Source organism: Furipterus horrens, unplaced genomic scaffold (genome assembly GCF_987537825.1).
Source record: "Furipterus horrens unplaced genomic scaffold, mFurHor1.1.pri manual_scaffold_3, whole genome shotgun sequence".
Classification (NCBI taxonomy): Eukaryota; Metazoa; Chordata; class Mammalia; order Chiroptera; family Furipteridae; genus Furipterus; species Furipterus horrens.
The window spans coordinates 140,439,428-140,458,203 of record NW_028327173.1 but is presented as its reverse complement, the minus strand read 5'-3'; the positions used below and the strand labels follow the sequence as shown (position 1 = coordinate 140,458,203).

The 18,776-nt window shown below is 37.8% G+C and overlaps 1 protein-coding gene across 1 annotated transcript in view; it reads right to left on the bottom strand.

Moving 5' to 3' along the window:
- Window positions 1-18,776, bottom strand: part of KATNBL1 (katanin regulatory subunit B1 like 1) — a 33,534-nt gene extending 14,758 nt beyond the window's left edge. The window contains exon 1 of the mRNA XM_090271937.1: window positions 18,651-18,776. The gene's annotated coding sequence lies outside the window, so the exon portion shown is untranslated. The remainder of the gene's footprint in view (window positions 1-18,650) is intronic.

Genomic DNA, 18,776 nt, shown 5'->3' with positions numbered 1-18,776 from the left:
ATAGTGTCTATTTTCTTAAATAAAGACAATGGCTTCCTCAGTGCTGCCTACAGAGGTGGCAGCCATCTCCTACCTGGTGCCCTCAGACCCCCTGTGAAACCCAAGATTGTCAAAAGAGGACCAACAAGTTCATCTGGCACCGGTCAGACCAATAAGTCAAAATGAAGCGGAACTGGCAGAAACCCAGAGGCATTGACAATAGGATGTGCAGAAGATTCAAGAGCCAGATCTTGATGCCTGACATTGGTTATGGGAGCAACAATAAAACAAAGCACATGCTGCCCAATGGTTTTTTAAAGTTCCTGGTCCACAGCGTCAAGAAGCTTGAAGTGCTGCTGATGTGGAACAAATCTTACTGTGCTGAGACTGCTAACAATGTCTCCTCAAAGAATGGCAAAGCCATTGTGGAAAGAGCAGCCCAGCTAGCCATCAGAGCCACCAATCCTAATGCCAGGCTGCACAGCAAAGAAAATAAATACAGATTTTGTACATATTGTATTTGTGTTACTAAAACCATGAAATTCTGCCAAAAAAAAAAAAAAAAAAAAGACAATAAAGTAATTGTTATGGGTATTTTCTTGAGAAGAAAGGGAAACAGTGTCATGCAGAAGGAGCTGGAGGAATGAATTCCCTTTATATAGTAGTCATTTCCTACCAGACAAACGAAAAGAGATCTATTCATATAATTTACTGCAATGGCTGCCCAATAGAGATTAAACAGCTCTAAGTGTTCAGATACTCCCTGCTTACTCCCAATGAGAAAGCTCATCATACAGGAATGAAACATGTCTAGACTTTTGTCTATAATAACTTAAGCTACAGCTCAAGTTCAAATTAACTTAAGCTTTCTTTTTACATTAATATACTACAGTATATCAATTACTTATATTGTATTTAACTCTGCAATTTCACTCTTCTTGAAAATAAGGCATGGATGTGTACAAAAAATTATAATAATATTTCTGGTATCAGTGATTCTCTTCCAATCACCAACATCAGAGTAACTCTCACATTACAAAGGGTGTGTATAGTATCCTCGTCAAGAATCTTGAGGTTGAAAATTTATATTGCTAAGTTATAATAATAAAAGAAGCTTTAGAATTTAAAGCTTCAGCCTAATTTTTTTTTAACCCAGAGAAATCAAGTGACTTGCCTAAAGACAGTTATCTAGTTAGTGGTATAGCATAAGGCATAGAAAGAAACCATGTCATTCTACCATATCTTTCTTTTCATTAATTGAATCCAATTCATTCCCAACTAGAGCAGAGTCAACATTTCAATTCTGTATAGCCAAGTAAGGTGGGTGTACTATTTTTCTGGAGGGACAGGTGAGCATAAACAGTACTGGAACCTTACCTCCCATCCTTCCCTCATCTTACAAGGGTAACCTTTTCTTCTCTCTCCTAAGACCTCACAGGGAATTTTTAAGGCTTAAAGGCAAATCATTGGTTTCTCTAAGAAGCAGCTGCTACACAAAAGTAAAATAAAAGGGAAGGATGAACATGGACTTTTTTCTCAAGAATGTCAGTGAAGGGGAAAGAAACAGAAGGAAAAGATAGGAATCTTCAGAGTCTGGGGATACTGATTCCTTCCTCCTAAATTCAGCTACCAGAATCTCAATAACTGTTTTGGTATCTGTAGCACTTATGTTTAATAATGGAATTTGGATCACTTAAAAAAATAAGGAGCTCTGGCTGGTGTGGCTCAGTGCCTGTGAACCAAAGATCGCTGGTTCAATTCCTAGTCAGGGCACATGCCTGGGTGCGGGCCAGGTCCCGGGTAGGGGTCATGTGAGAAGCAACCATACATGGATGTTTCTCTCCCTCTTGTTCTTCCTCCCTTCACCTCTCTCTGAAAATAAATAAATAAAATCTTAAAAAAAAGAAAAAAAGGAGATAAAAAAGGAAATTGTGACTGCCTAGGTTTATCCAAATGGGATTAGTGCTTACAATGAAATATTAAACACACTGTTTACAAAGAATATTTTGTGAAGTGAAAGAAGCTTCAAAATAACAGTATTTTAAAAACAGGACAGAAAACAGAATATACAGTATAATCCTGGTTTTAAAAAAGAAATATATATATATAATTAATCCATTCAAAAGGGTTCTGTCAAAACATTAACTAACAGAGGCTATTACTGCTGGTGGAATTAGTGATTTTTTTTCTTTATTTACATGTTTCTTTATTTTCTACAACGAACATGAATTATTTTTATAATCTTAAGAAATATTTTAACATAATGAGGTCACTATAAATAAAAAGTAGCTTAATTATATAACTCCTTTATAGTAAAAAAGGTGTAAATGCCAACACACAGAGGTAATATTTCATAGGAAGAATCTATTTTAACTTTTCCAAAATGAGGGCAACTCCATCTAATTTTCTCAATTCTTGCCTTCTCACCTCATCTGGGATTTAGCTTCCACATACTTTTGAATCTTCAATTTCTCCCTTTGACGGACTCCTCCCCGTCTGCTTTCAAACATGATCAGGTTTCCCCTATCAACTCCTATACTCTTGCTCTACTTCTCTTTCCTGCCAAATTTCTACAATGAGTGCTTTTTAGTTTCCATTTTCTCTTTAACCCGTTACAATCTTACTTTTATTTTGCCCTCTTACTTGAAAAAAATTGCATCTTCAAGGTCACCTGAAGCTGTAAGGAAAACTCAGCCAAGCCAAGTCTCAAGACCGCTCACTCTTCACCACCATTTAGCTTTTTTACCACTTCAATGTCCCTCTCCTCTTAATCTTTCTGTTCACACGACAGCACTATCTTGACTCTCCTTGTTCCTTTACCTTCAACGACTCATTTCTCATTAAACTAAAATTGGAAAAATATTCTTTCATGGCTTCAGCTGTTTCTCTAGATCTAGTATCTCCTCTGACATCTATGTATTCAGCTTCCTGATCTGCCATTGCTAGGTCCAAGTCAACACATCTAAAACAAACTTCTTCAATCTCTTCCAATGTCAAAACAACTAGTTGCCCTTACTATCTACCACATTTTAAATTACTGGCATCAAATTTCTCTCATAGTAGAAACCTTGGAGTTAATTTGACTCTTTTTTCTTTCCTTCCAACAAATCACTAAGTCTTCTTGAATCTTCCTTCAGATTATTTCATGGATCCATCCTGACTTTCCCTTCTCCACTGTCAGATCTCTAGTGCCATCACTTTGAGCCTAAATTACTATAAGAATTATTCGATTTTCCTGTCACCATTCTGTTCCTGGTCCCTATAAATCATCCTTTACAGCCACTGCCTATAGTGTTCATAGCAAAATCCTCAAATCTCCAGTAGTTTCCTACTGAATTTCTGAGGCTCTGAGAAGGCAGCATAATTTTATTTAACCTTGAGCCCCAAACTTAGCCACCATCCTACTTCTTTAATTTTGCCAGATACGTATAAAGTTTGAAAGATGCAGATGTTCCAAGAAACATAGTTTGTGGAATGGTTTACTACACCAAGACTAAACTATTTATCTAAATGTAGAAAACTTCATAATCAGGTACCTTACAATTAGAAATTAATATTTTTTTTAATTAGAAGAGAAAAAGAACAAAACATTTCCCATTACTTTTTTTTTTAAATATGGGGAGGATGGGACATTTTTGAGAGAGGGAGATTCCACTGTATTGGTGTTAATCAAGTAGCAGTAATATTATTAAAAATAATAGCTAGTCTTTATCAAAAGCTTGCCATACACTCACCATAGGCATTGTAGATTTATTATGATCATATTATGCCCTTTTTATAGGTGAGGAAACTGAAACACAGAAAGATTACATAATTTGCCCAAGGTCAAACAGCAATAAAGCTGTAAGAGTCAGGACTAGAACCCAGGCATTCTGTCACCATTGTCTCTACTCTCAATCAATATACTATACTGCCTTCCCTGCAATTAAGATGAGAGATTAAGGGTGAATGTGTTGATAGACAATGTAGGTTTTTGTTTTTTTTTTTTAAGACTCACCATAGGATATGCTCACTGATTTTAGGGATGGGAAAGGGAGGGAGAGAGAGGGAGAGAAACACTATGTGAGAGAAACACCGACTGGCTGCCTCTCATATGCCCCCTGACTAGGGACCAAACCTTCAGCTTAGGCCTGTACTCTGGGAATTGCACCCATGTCCTTTTGGTTTATGGGACAATGTTCCAACCAACTGAGCCACACCAGCCAGAGCAACAATGAAGGTTTTATCATTTTCTAGCTTGTGATTTTTGGCAGGTCATTTATTCTATTCTTAATCTATTATCTCTAATGCAAAATGGAAATATGGTTGTAAAGATCAAAATGAGATTACATGTAAGTTATTACAGCCAGTATTACTCGTAATAGTTATATAAAATATAATTATATACAACTCTGGTATTTTGGAAGGCAAATTTGACAACATTATAGAGCAAGTAAACCATATCTTGTCACTCAGTTTACAGTTCCCATATAACTTATCATCTAAATCAAGATACTTTTGAGAGTGAAAGAAGATATTAACAATTATTATGAGTCAAGAGCATAAAGCAGGTTTGTCCCAAGCAAATTGAGGTGTCTGGTCACCCAAACTTATTTAAAATGTTTACTATCCTAGATTGATTTCAATTTTTTTTTCTATAAAAATTATCAACTACTCAACAGTACCAAGAAATGAATTACTATTACACACAGGCCATATGAGAATAACTCTCAAACACATGCTAAATGTGAGAAGCCAGAGTTAATAGGCTAAGTACTATACAACTTCATTTTTATGACACCCTAGAAAAGGCATATTATAGAGAAAGAAAATTATCAATTATTGCCAGAGTCTAGGGGAAAGTAGAAGTTGACTACAAAGGGGTAAGAGGCAACTTGTTGTGGTAAGAAACATGTTCAGTATCTTGACTGTGGTAGTGATCTTACTGTAGGTATGTCAAAACTCATGTAAATATACATCAATAAGCTGACTTCAAAAAACTGGAGTGCAGAGCACATGTTATTTACGGGTTTTCAGCAGGCTCCTTGGACACTCTGCACTCACTTGGCTGGTGGGACCATATCTGTTCTTTTTTCTCTCCAGGAAATTGGTCTAGTTCACCCTTTATTCCTCAAAGTTCCAGAACATTCCTCAAAGCATCTGGAATTTTTGTCTGTTTTGACTGGTGATTATTAAGGCTAGCCCTTCTGGCTTCATCTTTGTTTTACTCTACCATGTGGGACGAGTGTGGTCCTGAGGATGGTAGATGCACTCAGTGCCCTCTGTGTGCATCAAAGTGGGATGAGTTCTCTCCCTTGGAGACCAGTGGAAGTTAGAAACTTAATCTGCAAAAGCCTTTAGGCTCCCCGTGCCTCTCCCAGCTCTCTGGAAAGCTTTCTGCTGACTATGCAGTAGGTATCACAACTCACCATCTGGGTGAAAAACTAAAGACTCATCCAAACTTAAAGGCTGGTGTAGCTAAAAGATTAGGTCAAACTGACCCATGTTCAAATTCCCACCTTTTCCACTTAACTAGCTATGTGACCTTGGAAACAGCTGAGCCTCATTTTCCTCATCTATAAAAGTAAAGATGTGTTTTTACCCTGCCTCACTCCAAAAGAATAAGAAAACCCGCAGTCAATAAATCTTCTGTGTTTTTTTTTTCTTATTTTTATTGAATTTATTGGGGTAACATTGGTTCATAAAATTATACAGGCTTCAGGTGTACAATTCTATAATCATCGTCGGCAGCCGTCCATCTCGAGAGACGATGGTGTAGCTTCTTAAGAGTCTATCTGCACCGCCGAGAATGGCTGTGCAGTCCGACTCGGGAGTGACACGGTATCTGTCTCCTCCCGTGTTGAATCGACATCTTGCGATGACGCTGGAGTGTCCTCTCCAGTGAAGCTGAAGCTACAGAGCCTGGGCAGGGTGATATGGACGGTCTGCTGTTGCCCATGCAGCAGACCCCCCCTCTCTTCGCAGCTGAAGGGTCCAAGGGAAAGACGGAGTCAATACAGCTTGGCTTCAGGTGCGCCGCAGGAGTTGCCGGTGTTGACTACAACGTCAAACCGCCTTAGGGACTCCGGCTCCGGATTTTCTGTCGGGGTTTACTCCCTTAGCCTTTCCCCTGAAGAGGTATGCCGCAAGGCAGCGGAGGTTTTTTGGAGTCAGAGTTTTCCTTCTATAATACATCATCTGTATATTGTATTGCGTTCCCCACCCCAAGGCTCCTTCCATCAAAATTTATTCACCACCCCAAGTCAAATCGCCTTCCATCACAATTTATTCCCTCTTTACCCTCTTCTACCTACCAAGCCCCCTTTCCCTCTGGTCATCACCATACTGCTGTCTGTGTCACTAAGTTTTTTTTCTTAATCCCTTCACCTTTTTCACCCAGCCACCCCCCCCTCCAACCCCCTCTCCTCTGACAGCTGTCAATCTGTTCTCTTTATCTATGGGTGTTTCTATTTTGTTTGTTAGTTTATTTTGTTCAGTAGAGTCCACATATAAGTGAAATCATATGGTACTTGTCTTTCTCTGACTGGCTTATTTCACTTGGTGTAATACTCTCCAGGTCCATCCATGCTGTCTCAAAAGGTACAGCGAGTTTAGGAGTCCTTACCTTTCCCCGTTTCTTTTTGTGAAAGCTTTAACACGGTTAAAGTTTTTGTCATCTTATAAATTTACTCCCTCCACCTCTGTGACATTCCAATGTTAGTGCTCTATCTCTCCCCAGAATTTGCCTACTACTTTGAAATCACTTTGATCACTCAAAATATTCTTGTTATGATAATTTGGTAGTTAACTTATTTACTCCTTTCTCCGGTCTCTTTATCCAACTAAAGAGATCAAGGAAGTCTCTTTATGAGAAGATGGAAAAACTTAAAATAACCACATTAAATCTTCACAAAAAGAAACAGGGGGAAATGGCAGGAACTCCTAAACTCACTATAAGCATTCTTAAATACAGAAAGCACATTTTATATTATAACATTAGATCTCACTTTCTAAGCTTTTGCTATTAAAACTCCCTGTCTCTCCTGAACTAGAGTTCTATGGTAACAAATTGTTCCTTCTCCCTGAAAAGTCCCTCTCCCTCATTTCCATTTCATTACAGCCTCCAACTATAATGATTGAGTTCAAATCTTCCTCTCTGAAGCATTAAAATAAAACCCTTACCTGAGGATGTTTATTGATTTTAGAGAAAGGGGGGAGGGCAAGAAACATTGATCAGTTGTCTCCCGTATGCACCCTCACCTGGGATTGAACGTGCAACCTAAGTATGTGCCGTGACTGGTGATCGGACTCGGCAAACCTTCTACGCATGGGATAATGCTCCAACAGAGTAACCCGGCCAGGACACTCTCTGAAGCGTTTCTTGATTCCTATCTTCATTGATCTCTTCCTTCAACACCTTTTTATGGTCGTCGTCGTCGGCAGCCGTCCGTCTTGAGAGACGATGGTGTAGCTTCTTAAGAGTCTATCTGCACCGCCGAGAATGGCTGTGCAGTCCAACTCGGGAGTGACACGGTATCTGTCTCCTCCCGTGTTGAATCGACATCTTATGATGACGCTGGAGTGTCCTCTCCAGTGAAGCTGAAGCTACAGAGCCTGGGCACGGTGATATGGAGGGTCTGCTGTTGCCCATGCAGCAGACCCCCCCTCTCTTCGCAGCTGAAGGGTCCAAGGGAAAGACGGAGTCAATACAGCTTGGCTTCAGGTGCGCCGCAGGAGTTGCCGGTGTTGACTACAACGTCAAACCGCCTTAGGGACTCCGGCTCCGGATTTTCTGTCGGGGTTTACTCCCTTAGCCTTTCCCCTGAAGAGGTATGCCGCAAGGCAGCGGAGGTTTTTTGGAATCAGAGTTTTCCTTCTCTGCTTTTTATGGTACTTAGTTAATATCATATAGCTTAGAACTTCAACAATTAAAAAATAATTGGCACTAACTGATCCAAGTTTGTTTTCTCTTGCCAACTAGACTGCAAAACTTCTCATGGGCAGGGACTGATTTCATACCTTTATTTACACAACCTAAAAGGCAATTCAACAACTTAGTTAAGTTAAATATGTACAAAACATCTCTCTCTCTCTCTCTCCCTCTCCCTCTCTCTCTCACACACACACATAGAGTATGTCCTCTAGTGAGCACATGACTACCATAACAATCAAAGTCCTAGTATTTTAAGGGTTTTTTTTAAACGATTGAAGGAAAGAAAGCACATGTGTTCAATTCATCATGCATTTACTGAGCACCTAACAAGCATCAAGCAATGAATAAGAAGTACATGTTTTAAACAAAACAAACAAAAAACTCAGATACAGATAACAGACTGGTGATTACCAAAGGAGAAAGGGTGGAGGAAAGAAAAAAGGGAAAGGGGATCAAATATTTGGTGACAGAAGATTAAGCTTTAGGTAGTGAGCACACAATAGTCAACAGATGTTGTATTATGAAGTTGTACACCTGAAATTTATATAATGTTATTAACCAATGTTATGCCAATAAACTAATAAAAAGTAAATAGATGAAAAAAAAAGTACATGTCCCATTTCTCAAGAAGCTCACAGCCTAGTGGGGAAGAATGACAAGAAAGCCAATAAATATAAAATAAGTGCTATAAAAGAGTAGTAGATAGTATAGGTTGCTAAAAAGCAGCAGCAATGCACCTACTTTGGAAGGCACCAAAGCATCCAGGAATATATCTCAGGTCACAGTAGATTTGAGTCCTGAAAACTAAACAGGAAATTGTACAAATGAAATGAAACAAAGCTCTCTATTTCAGCAACCATAGTAAAACTCTTATGTATGCAAAAAAATCAGAATCTAGAGCTTTTCTTATTTCCGTACTTTTAGTTCTCCAGAAAATATTATTCGATTTGAGCACAAATAGAAAGCAAAACATGTATAGAAGCTGGTGGGAAATTTCATAATGCACAGATCAGGTTGACAAGATCCAAACCACTAATCAACTTTAGCCAACACAAAAGGAGATAACCAGATATTATATGCCTCCTGATGTGACACACAGGAACTATTACACAACACTACCATGAAATATTCTTGCAAAAAAATCTAACCTGAACATAATCAAGCCTCATCCATCTGTTACCAACTACAAACTTAACAGCAATACAGAACACACAAGCTAGAAAAATAGAAAATCTTTGGGACAAAATACTTAGTTTCCTCAACAAATACTTTACAAAGTAAAAATAAAGAGGAGGGCCCTGGCCAGGTGGTTCAGTTGGTTGGAGCATCATTTCCATCTCCAGTCAGGTGATCTCAATCTCACTCTCGCTCTCTGGTATGTTAGGAAGGTAACCAATCCATGCCCCCTCTCTTGCACAGATGTTTCTTTCTTTCCCTTCCTCTCTAAAAAAAGTGTCCTTGGGTGAGAATAAAAATAAATAAATAAAATAAAATAAAATAAACATATCCTCGCAAGAGGGTTAAAACAAAATAAAAATAAGAGGAGGAACCTATATGTTAAAAAAACACTGGATCAACTGAATACAATGTGTGGACATTGCCTAGATCCTAGTTTTATAAGAAAACCATTAAAAAGTGTAAGAAACAGGGAATTTTGAATAGTGGCTGGATACATGATTAAGGAGTTATTTGTTTTCAACTCTGAAATTAAACTACATATAATGAACTGTACATATTTAAAGTATATTTATATATACACCCATAAAACCATTACCATAATCTAGATTGTAAACTGTCATTTCCTGTGACTCTGTAATCCTTCCCTAAACATTTGATCTACTTTCTGTCACTACAGAATATTTTGCATTTTTTAGAATTTTATATAAACAGGATCATGTAGTACATACAGGAGGGGGTAATAGTTTCATTTGCTCAACATAATTATTTTGAGAATCACCCATGCTGTTGTATGTATCAATAGTCCACTCGTTTTTACTGCAGAACAGTATTCTACTGTGTGGACATACCACAATTTGTTTATCCATTCAGCTGCTGATGGACATCTAGGTTGTTTCCAGTTTGGGCTATTACCAATAAAACTGCTATGAACAGTCATGTACAAATTTTAGTATGAACAGACTTAATGACTCTTGAGTAAATACCTAGGAGTGGAATGGCTGGGACACATGGTAGTTGTATGTTTAACTGAAGAAAATCAACAAACTTTTAAAAGCTACGGTATCATTTTGCATTCCCATCAGCATTGTGTGAGCATAAAGTACTATTATTAGTTATTGTTAATGACTTCTAGTTGAATGGTATTGCAGCAATGTCCTTCATTTTTAAAATTCAGCTTTATTAAGGTAAAATAAGAGTTCAGTTTTGTGAATTTTAAATGTATACTTTAACCTGTTTTCCAAAGTGATTGTATCATTTTACATTCACATTAGCCATGTATAAAAGTTCAGTTGCTCCACAGACTTGCCATCATTTGATGTTATTAATATTTTAATTTTAGTCACTATAATGGATACATTATATCTAGTTATACCTCTAGTTTTAATCTGTATTTTTCTAGTGAATAATGATGCTGAGGTAATGTCCTTTTTTTAAAAAAGAAAGAAGAGTCTTAGAGATACATATAGATGAAAAGAGATGTTTAGGATTTACAGAGAGTAGGGGAAAAATCAACGAAACTAGAAATGTTGGTAACTACTGAAGCTGGTTAATTGGGATGTTCATTATACCATCCTCTTTGATTTTCTATATGATTAAGAGTTAAAAGAAATAGGTAAGATACTAGACTACTTTAATGAGCAAAGCTTATTTATGGGCTATATATATAGCAGAGTTCTGCAATGATATAGTTAAAATGACATGTCATTATTCTCTGGGCTAGAGGAAGGGCTCCCTTTAATGGCTACAGATGCAGTCAACTTTGTCTCAGCAAGAGTAATATGAAAGTCGGGGGTGGGGAAAGAGACAGAGAGAAAAACAGATGTGCGCAGGAAGACTATGTCCTGTCCTCCCTCTCACTCCTTACTCCAGGATTTGATAGTAGAAAGAAGTGTGTTGCATAAAAGAAAAAAAATCTGAAATAAATGTGGATAAAAATTATCTTTCACTTTAAAAATCTCAGCAAACACTGAATGCTTCCAGAGGTGAACAGCAAAGCTAGAAAACAGCAAAGAAATCTTTTACTTTATGTTCCCTTTACACCAAATTTTGTATTTCTAACAAGTATTACTTACTTTAAAAATAAATTAAACTTAAAAACCACCAGTACTTCAACCACCAATATTATTCTGGAGCTTTTCCTCTAACACAGTTTAGTTTTATATTCTGTATTTTGTCATTAATATTAGTTTCCTACATATTAAAAGTCCCATTGAAAGTGATTTAAATGAGTATGTTTTAACACATGGATCCATTTCTTATATATTAAAAAAACACTTAAATGGACATCAATATATTTGTAATATCTGATTATGTATTTCCTTTGGATAAACATATTACTAAATAAAAAATATGATTATAGAGCTCTTGAAATACATGGTAAAAGCCTTTTCATATATTGTGGCTAGGAGTGGTGATTGGCCACAAAATCATTTAAAATGAGGATTCATTTTTAAAAAGAGAGATGTACAAAAATCTACAAGTCATGCATATGCAATCATCTATGATTTCTATTTTTGGTTTCTTTTTTATAGTGACTCAAGAACTTAATGATACTCACAAAGCATTATCTGTGCAAAAGGCTAAATGATTATAGCTTTACTTGATTTATCTTTAGCTTTCTAACTCTCACCAAATTTGATAGGAAGTTTTTGAGTCACCTGCCTTCAACCCGTCTATCCAAGGCCATTCCACTTAGTTTTTATGAAGACAATATTCTTAAAATCCTATTTTAAATTGTTATATTTACTAAATTGGTAACAATATAAGCTTGGCAAATATGGCAGAGAGGGGCAGGTGCTCTCCATATCCAGATTTCTGCCAATAGAAATAGAGAATGACCACTATCAACACCCCTGATAACAGAAGATTCTGTATTATCAGTTTTTTTATCTTTGAAAATATGACAGACAATAAATAACATCATTACATTATACTTTTCTTATATGATTAAACTGAAAGGACTCACACTTTCTGGGTTTGGGTCCTGCTTTAACCATTTACTACTTATGTGATCTTAGGCAAGTTGCTTAACTTCCTATTTTCACAGTAGTTTTGTGAGAAATAAGTAAAACAATCTACTTACCATGATGTCTGGGTTAATAACTCTGTAAATGTTAGGTGTTACTAAGTTGTACATAAACATCACTAATGAAGCAATTTGCCTTTGGTGTAAAAAGATGATTTGTACTGTCAGTAAATTTTACTACCAGTTCCTAAATTTATGTTTCTTCTGTATCCAAGGATACAAGTTCTTTCTAAAAAGTGATTATTACAGTTGGATCTTTTTTTCCTTTTTATGTTTTTACAGTATTAGGTTGAATCATTTATTTTTCTGTATCAACTTTCTACAGTAAAATAATTACATTTTAAATAAAAGGATAACTTTTTTTTAACGTAAGACAATATACTAATAGGAAATAGTTTAAGCCTCAAAACACACAAATTCTTAAGTTATGTAAAGAAACACAAAATGATTTTAAAATTATAAAGTGCAATCATTGGAATCACTTTAAGGTAGAAGAACTCTTGGTTATATATATATATACATATATATATATATACACACATATATATATATGTATATATATCATAGCAATTAGCAGTCTCATGCCTCACTTCTGCCGGTACCCTTAAACTCCCCTTTCTTGTAAAATTCTCACCATCCAAGGTTTAAATGGGAGAAACAAAAACGAACAATTATAATGCAATATGTTAAGCATGGCATTATCTCTGATGACTTATTTAGAGAGCTTAGGAAGAAAATTGCTCTTTGAGTTAAACTACGAAGTAGAAGAGAATGGTTTAAAGCAAAGATATTCATACAGCATCATTTTACAGAGTAACAGCTTCTCGTACAGCAGGACTTGCCCAGTGATTCTCAGTGTTTCACCTCATTTTAATCAATGTGTAAAATTAATTTTCATAACAATTACCAATGTTTCTTTCTCTCTTTCCCTTTTCCTCTCTCTCTAAAATCAATTTTAAAACAAAATCAACCAAGGGAGAGAGAAAGAAACATTGATCAGTTGCCTCCCCTACATGCCACATGCCCAACAGGGGATCCGGACCCCTCAACCTAGGTATGTGCCCTGATGGGGAATCAAACCAGCAATCTTTTTGGGGTGGGGAATGGTGGGGGAGGGTACAAGACAACGCTACAACCAACTAAGCCGACCAGCCAGGGCTCATCACACCACATTCTCTTAATTCAGTTTTCCATGGAAGGCTAGTCTGAGAAATAATGTCAAATTCAAGAAGGCAGATCAAGCATGAAAGCGCAGATTTCTGAAGACTCTGTGGGTACAATATGATTACACATCATTATAATCAATTAGACCAAACTGAATTCCAACTTTCTTATAACCAAGTCACCCCGAACTAAAAATTACCAAATTGATGCTAAAGAGGAATTACCATTCCCACCACCTCTTCCTCAGTTTTAATAACTAGGTGCACCGAGCATACTACATTAAGGAATTAGGATTAATAATGGGAAAACAAAGTAAACTAAATTCTGAGTTAGGTGGTTGTTTATCATCACTTTTATCAGTGGTCTTGGACCAACAGACTTAATTTTTTCTATGACTTTATGCCTTATACTGGAAAGCAGAGGGGCAGGTACAGAACAGCAGGCTACCACTTAGATAAAAACAAAATGTGGCCCTGGCCAGGTGGCTCAGTTGGTTAGAGCATCATCCTGATGCACCAAGGTTGCAGGTTCAATCCCAGGTCAGGGTACGTACAAGAATCAATCAATGAGAGCATAGACAGATAGAACAAGTCAATGCTTCTCTTACCACCCCCTCCTCTCTCTAAAACCAATAACAATAAATTTAAAAAAATAAACTAAAAATAAAATGTGTACATGAGTGATGTCTTATATATTCACTGACTATCTTTGGAAGGATACACAAGAAACTGGAGACAAATGTCACTTTGAAAGAGAGGCTATGTGTGGCTGGGGGATGAGGTGAGAGGAAGATGAGATATTTCCCTTTTGGACTTTTAAAATTTTGTATTTAAATGCAAGTATTATGCTTTAACAAAATTAAAATGTAGTAATAGTATACTATGTATCTTAAATGACTATATAAATATCCGACTCTTTGCAAAGACTTCATTTCTTAAGCCAAGTAAATGATTATCTTATTAGCATGTTTTGATGACTAACCCTTACTCCCCCTGTTAGAACATTCCAGTATTTTTCAGGAAATATTAAACAAGAGGAAAAATAATCATTTCTAATGGTCTTAAACTCCTAAATGGAAAATTTATATACACACACACACACAAAGTCACCTTAAGAATCTCTTTTGACCCCTTGTTTAGGTACTAAAGGTATTTCTAATACTTTCAAGATAGACTCAGTGTATATGAAAGGATATACCAATAAGGTATATGACTCTCAAAAAGACAAATTAATATAAACTAATTTTAACACTCTATCTTCGTGATTTGGGACTAATCTATTACAAATCTATTAACACTTATGCCTAATATTTGCAGTACCTGGTCAGTATGCGAAGTATACCCTAAGACCTTGAAATAAGGGTAGATTGCCCTTGAAGAATTAAGAAATCGACAAAATATGATGCTCGAGTCCCTTTGTAACAATGGTTCTTAATCTTTCTTATTCTCCAATGCTTAAATTGAGAATTACTGCATATTCCTATCAGTTACAGCAATTTGTTGCCACTGATCTCCTGGGCTGAAATCAGAATATATGCTGAAGTTTGAAAATGCCCCCTTCTCTTAGGGAATACTCTCTTCTCCAGAAGAGGAGTCAAAAAAACACTACTGTAAGGAGCTATAATGACTCCCACGTCCAAGACTTAACTGTAATCAAATTTAACATATTCATTTTTTAAAAAGGAAGAAGAAAAGAAAGAACAGCTCATCTCAATGTTTCCCCCAAACTCTGGACTCATTTCTCCAAATGCCCACAAGTCAGCTCCACATGTGTGTCTAACAGTCACCTATTCTTGAACTTAATATACTGAAAATAGACCCTTAATATTCACCCCTCTCCCATTTCTACCCTCATTGTGTACCAAAAACAAAGAAGAAAATATAAGATTTGCCCAAAGTTACCGAATATTAGCTATTAGAAGATTCTTGGAGATGAGCACAAAGTCGAAAACACAGCATTTTATTCCAACAATGTAAAGTTATATCCTATCCAATTTGAAAAGTGTATGCTTCCAGTAAAAGTGCTACTTGTATTAGGTTTAAGTTTTTTTTTAAATTTACTTTCCTAAATATATTTTCCAGAAAGCACCAAATTAACTGCTACAGATCAACAAGTATAACAATTGATGAAATAACAATGTAATGTTGACTGGTGTAATGTTATAAGGCATTCTATCACTGGCCAAACATTTTTAAAGATAATTACTCCTCTCCACAAGTTACACTCACTTCTAGCTTATTAACGGTAGCAATCTATATATTTAAAAATCCCAAACTAGTCCTTTAATTGCTCAAAGTAAAATTCAACACAAACTTGAGACTAATTTAGGATTCTAAAAGAAAATGTATTTCTAAAAAACTTTCCAAGACAGACATCAAGGGCCTCATTAAAATCTCATTATGTGTCTCTGGGAATAGCAGTTTACAAACCTAAAAAAAAAAGTATTATGAGAACGCCAATTTATTTCAGTAGCTCCACCATTCTATTAGCTTCCCAGATTTAAAACCTTGGAGATACTGTAGACTTTCACTCGCATTATTTTCTATAGTTAATCAGTCATCATATTCTAATATTTCTTCCTTCAAAATGTCTCCTGTGAATACAAAACAAAATTCCCAATTTCAAAAGACAAAAGACTGTTAAAAAAATTTTTCAAAGAATGAAAAATGAGAAATACTCATGATATGCTGAGTCAAAAACAAAGCAAAACAAATATACTCATCTGCCATAAGGAGAAAAACGCATAATCCTAGTTTAATAAAAGGGAAATAGTTATCAGCATAAAAACAGATTTGAAAGGAACCACTCTACGTGAAAATGTTAACAGTTATTCTTCCTGTTTGAGGGGTTTATAACCCCCGCCCCCCCCGCCACACACTCTTTCTCCACATTTTCTAAATTCCCTACAATGAACATGCATTATTTTCAAACTTAGAAAAAATGTTATTTAAGTAATTGTCTCATTTTACCACTGCTTGTCCATTCTCACTGCTCCCATCCTATCTTCTCCAGTGTCTCCCTTCCCCAGGATTCTCAAAACAGCCTTCTTTCTTCTTGAGGTCTCTGAGCCAGCTTCTCTCCAACTTTAATATTGCTCCTAAAATCCATCATGCATACTTATCTACAGCACATGGAAGCAGAGCTGGCCATACAATCAACTTAAAACAGGATTTCCCAATCTCAGGACCACTGACATTTGGGGTAACTTTCTTACGCAGGGGCTTATCCTGTCTTAGGATGTTGAGTAGCATTCCTGGCCTCCATCCACTGGATGCCAGTAGCACCTCCCCTCCCCCCATCTCCTGACATTGCCAAATGCCGGGGGGGGAGTGGCAGAATTGCCCCCATGGAGAACCATACATTTAAAAGCCTTAAAACTTCCAAAATCATATCTCACTCTGCTAACATACATACACATCAAGCCTAAACTTCTTTGACGTATGTCTTATACAACACTCCTCATAGTTTTGCCCACATCTTATTTTTCTCAGGAGAAAACTTTCCAAATAGACCAGTTATTTACTGTTCCCTACAAAAATCATTTCATTCTCAATTCCAAGTCTCTGAACTCAGTTTCCTCACTAAAATTCCCCATTCATATTTTTCTATTCAATGGCATCTACCCACCTTTCACTGGTTAGTTCTTTGCAGAAGCTTTATTGAGTTGCTCAGTTCAGTTTAGCATACACCCACTATATTAGCATAGAGTATCACACACACACTCACACACACACGTTTGTTGATTTCATACCCCAAACTAGACTAAGCTCATTCAGGCTTGTTGCCCAGACACATCTCTGTTGCATAGTCATTGGGCTCACACTGTGATAGGCACGGAGGCAATCAAAACCTTGATAACTGATGAGTAAATGTAAATGCTCTGGTGTCAATAGCATCGACTGCTGTTCTCTTATTAAAAATGATTTTGCTTTTGAACCACGTTTCTTGTCATGGTGCTTTTAAGTATAATCATCCCAAGTCCAGAGTGACCACTCGGGAGAGTTTTCGGAATGAAAACATTAACATATAATGGCCTATTTTCAGAAACCCACTCTCTACAGTTTCAGGAAATGATACAAAGGAATTAAAATGAACTACAACACACACAGGAACTTCATGAACTCCATTCACTTTCTAATACCCAGTGCACGTTTTGCTCGGTGCATAAAACTTGAGTACGGTCAACGAGAGCAGACAACTCGATTTTCTAGTGTGTGAGTACATGTACACAAACACACCTTCCACAAATGCACACTACAGCCCATGTCGAGAGAAGTAAGTGAAATGAAACTGCTCTGTGAACTGCAAAGAGCCGCACACAAAGACGGCAACACAGGCGCACAGATAGTCGGCAGCTTGCAGCCGGCCTGCCCGGGGCCCCACCACTCTAGGCTGCGCAGACGTACACGCGCTCCTTCACTTCTCTGTGCCTCAGTTTCCTCCCGGTCAAATGGGGCCAACAGTATCCGTCCCAAAGCAAAGTTGTCCCGACAGTGTTTGCAGGGAGAAAGCACCACATACGTAGTAACCATTGTTATTATTACAATGTTAGTTATTAGCCAAGTAAAAGCCTCAATGTATAACGTTCTGACTCAAGTTTGGAGCCGGTTTTACAAAAAGCAGGATAAGCTCTTTACAAGTTGCAGAAATTATGTGGACTAGTTTCCCAGAATTTTTGCTGGTGCTAAACTGGCGATTATCACCGAATTTTTGTTACAGTTTTGTTTTTTTTTAAATCTGCAAAACAACTGACACACACAACTCTGTTTTCAAGGAACTTTACAAGCCACAAGAAAACAAATCAACTCTTTGTTATCGCCATAATTTAAGCCAATTTCAGAGGGCAGTAAAAGCCTAGGTACTTACAGAACAACTTTTCAGAAAATACAATGAAGTTTTTAAAGTTGTAATCAGCAATTCTTATGCAGTTATGTCAAGGTTTTGTCCTGCTAAACAAAAGCTCATCTGTCAGGGAGCCCAGAAGCCAGCAGAAAATAAGGAAATTCCAAGGCCGGGCCTAGGCGGCTCTCGGGAAAACCTGTGCTCACAACAGGTCGCCTCACGCGTTCCGTCCTTCCCTCGGCTCCACCCGAAGAGAAGTACGTGACAGCAGGTTCCGTCCACGCCTCTCCAGGCCCGGACCCCTCGCGTCCTCTCGCGCCTCCAGCTCCCGCAGACCACACCTTCCCCGCCGCGGCCGGGAAGGGGGTTTCACCCCGGAGACTGTGGCCTCGCCACCCCGCCCCCCGGCCCCGGCAGCCCCGCCGTGGGTCGAGCCGAGGCCCCCGTACGGCCTGCAGGTGGGCCCAGAGTGGCCAGGCCCGAGGGGAAGTCCTGCGCCGGCAGGGCAGCTGCGGGCGCCGAGCTCGCACAGGGCCGGCCGTCACTTACCGGCGCCTCATGGTACTCTGGCACCTCAGCACAGCGCCGGCGCTGACGAACTGCACCCGGAAGCCTAGAAAGTCCCTCGGCTCCCGGGCCGAGCCCCACTCAGAGCCATTCAAACGCGGCCGCGCG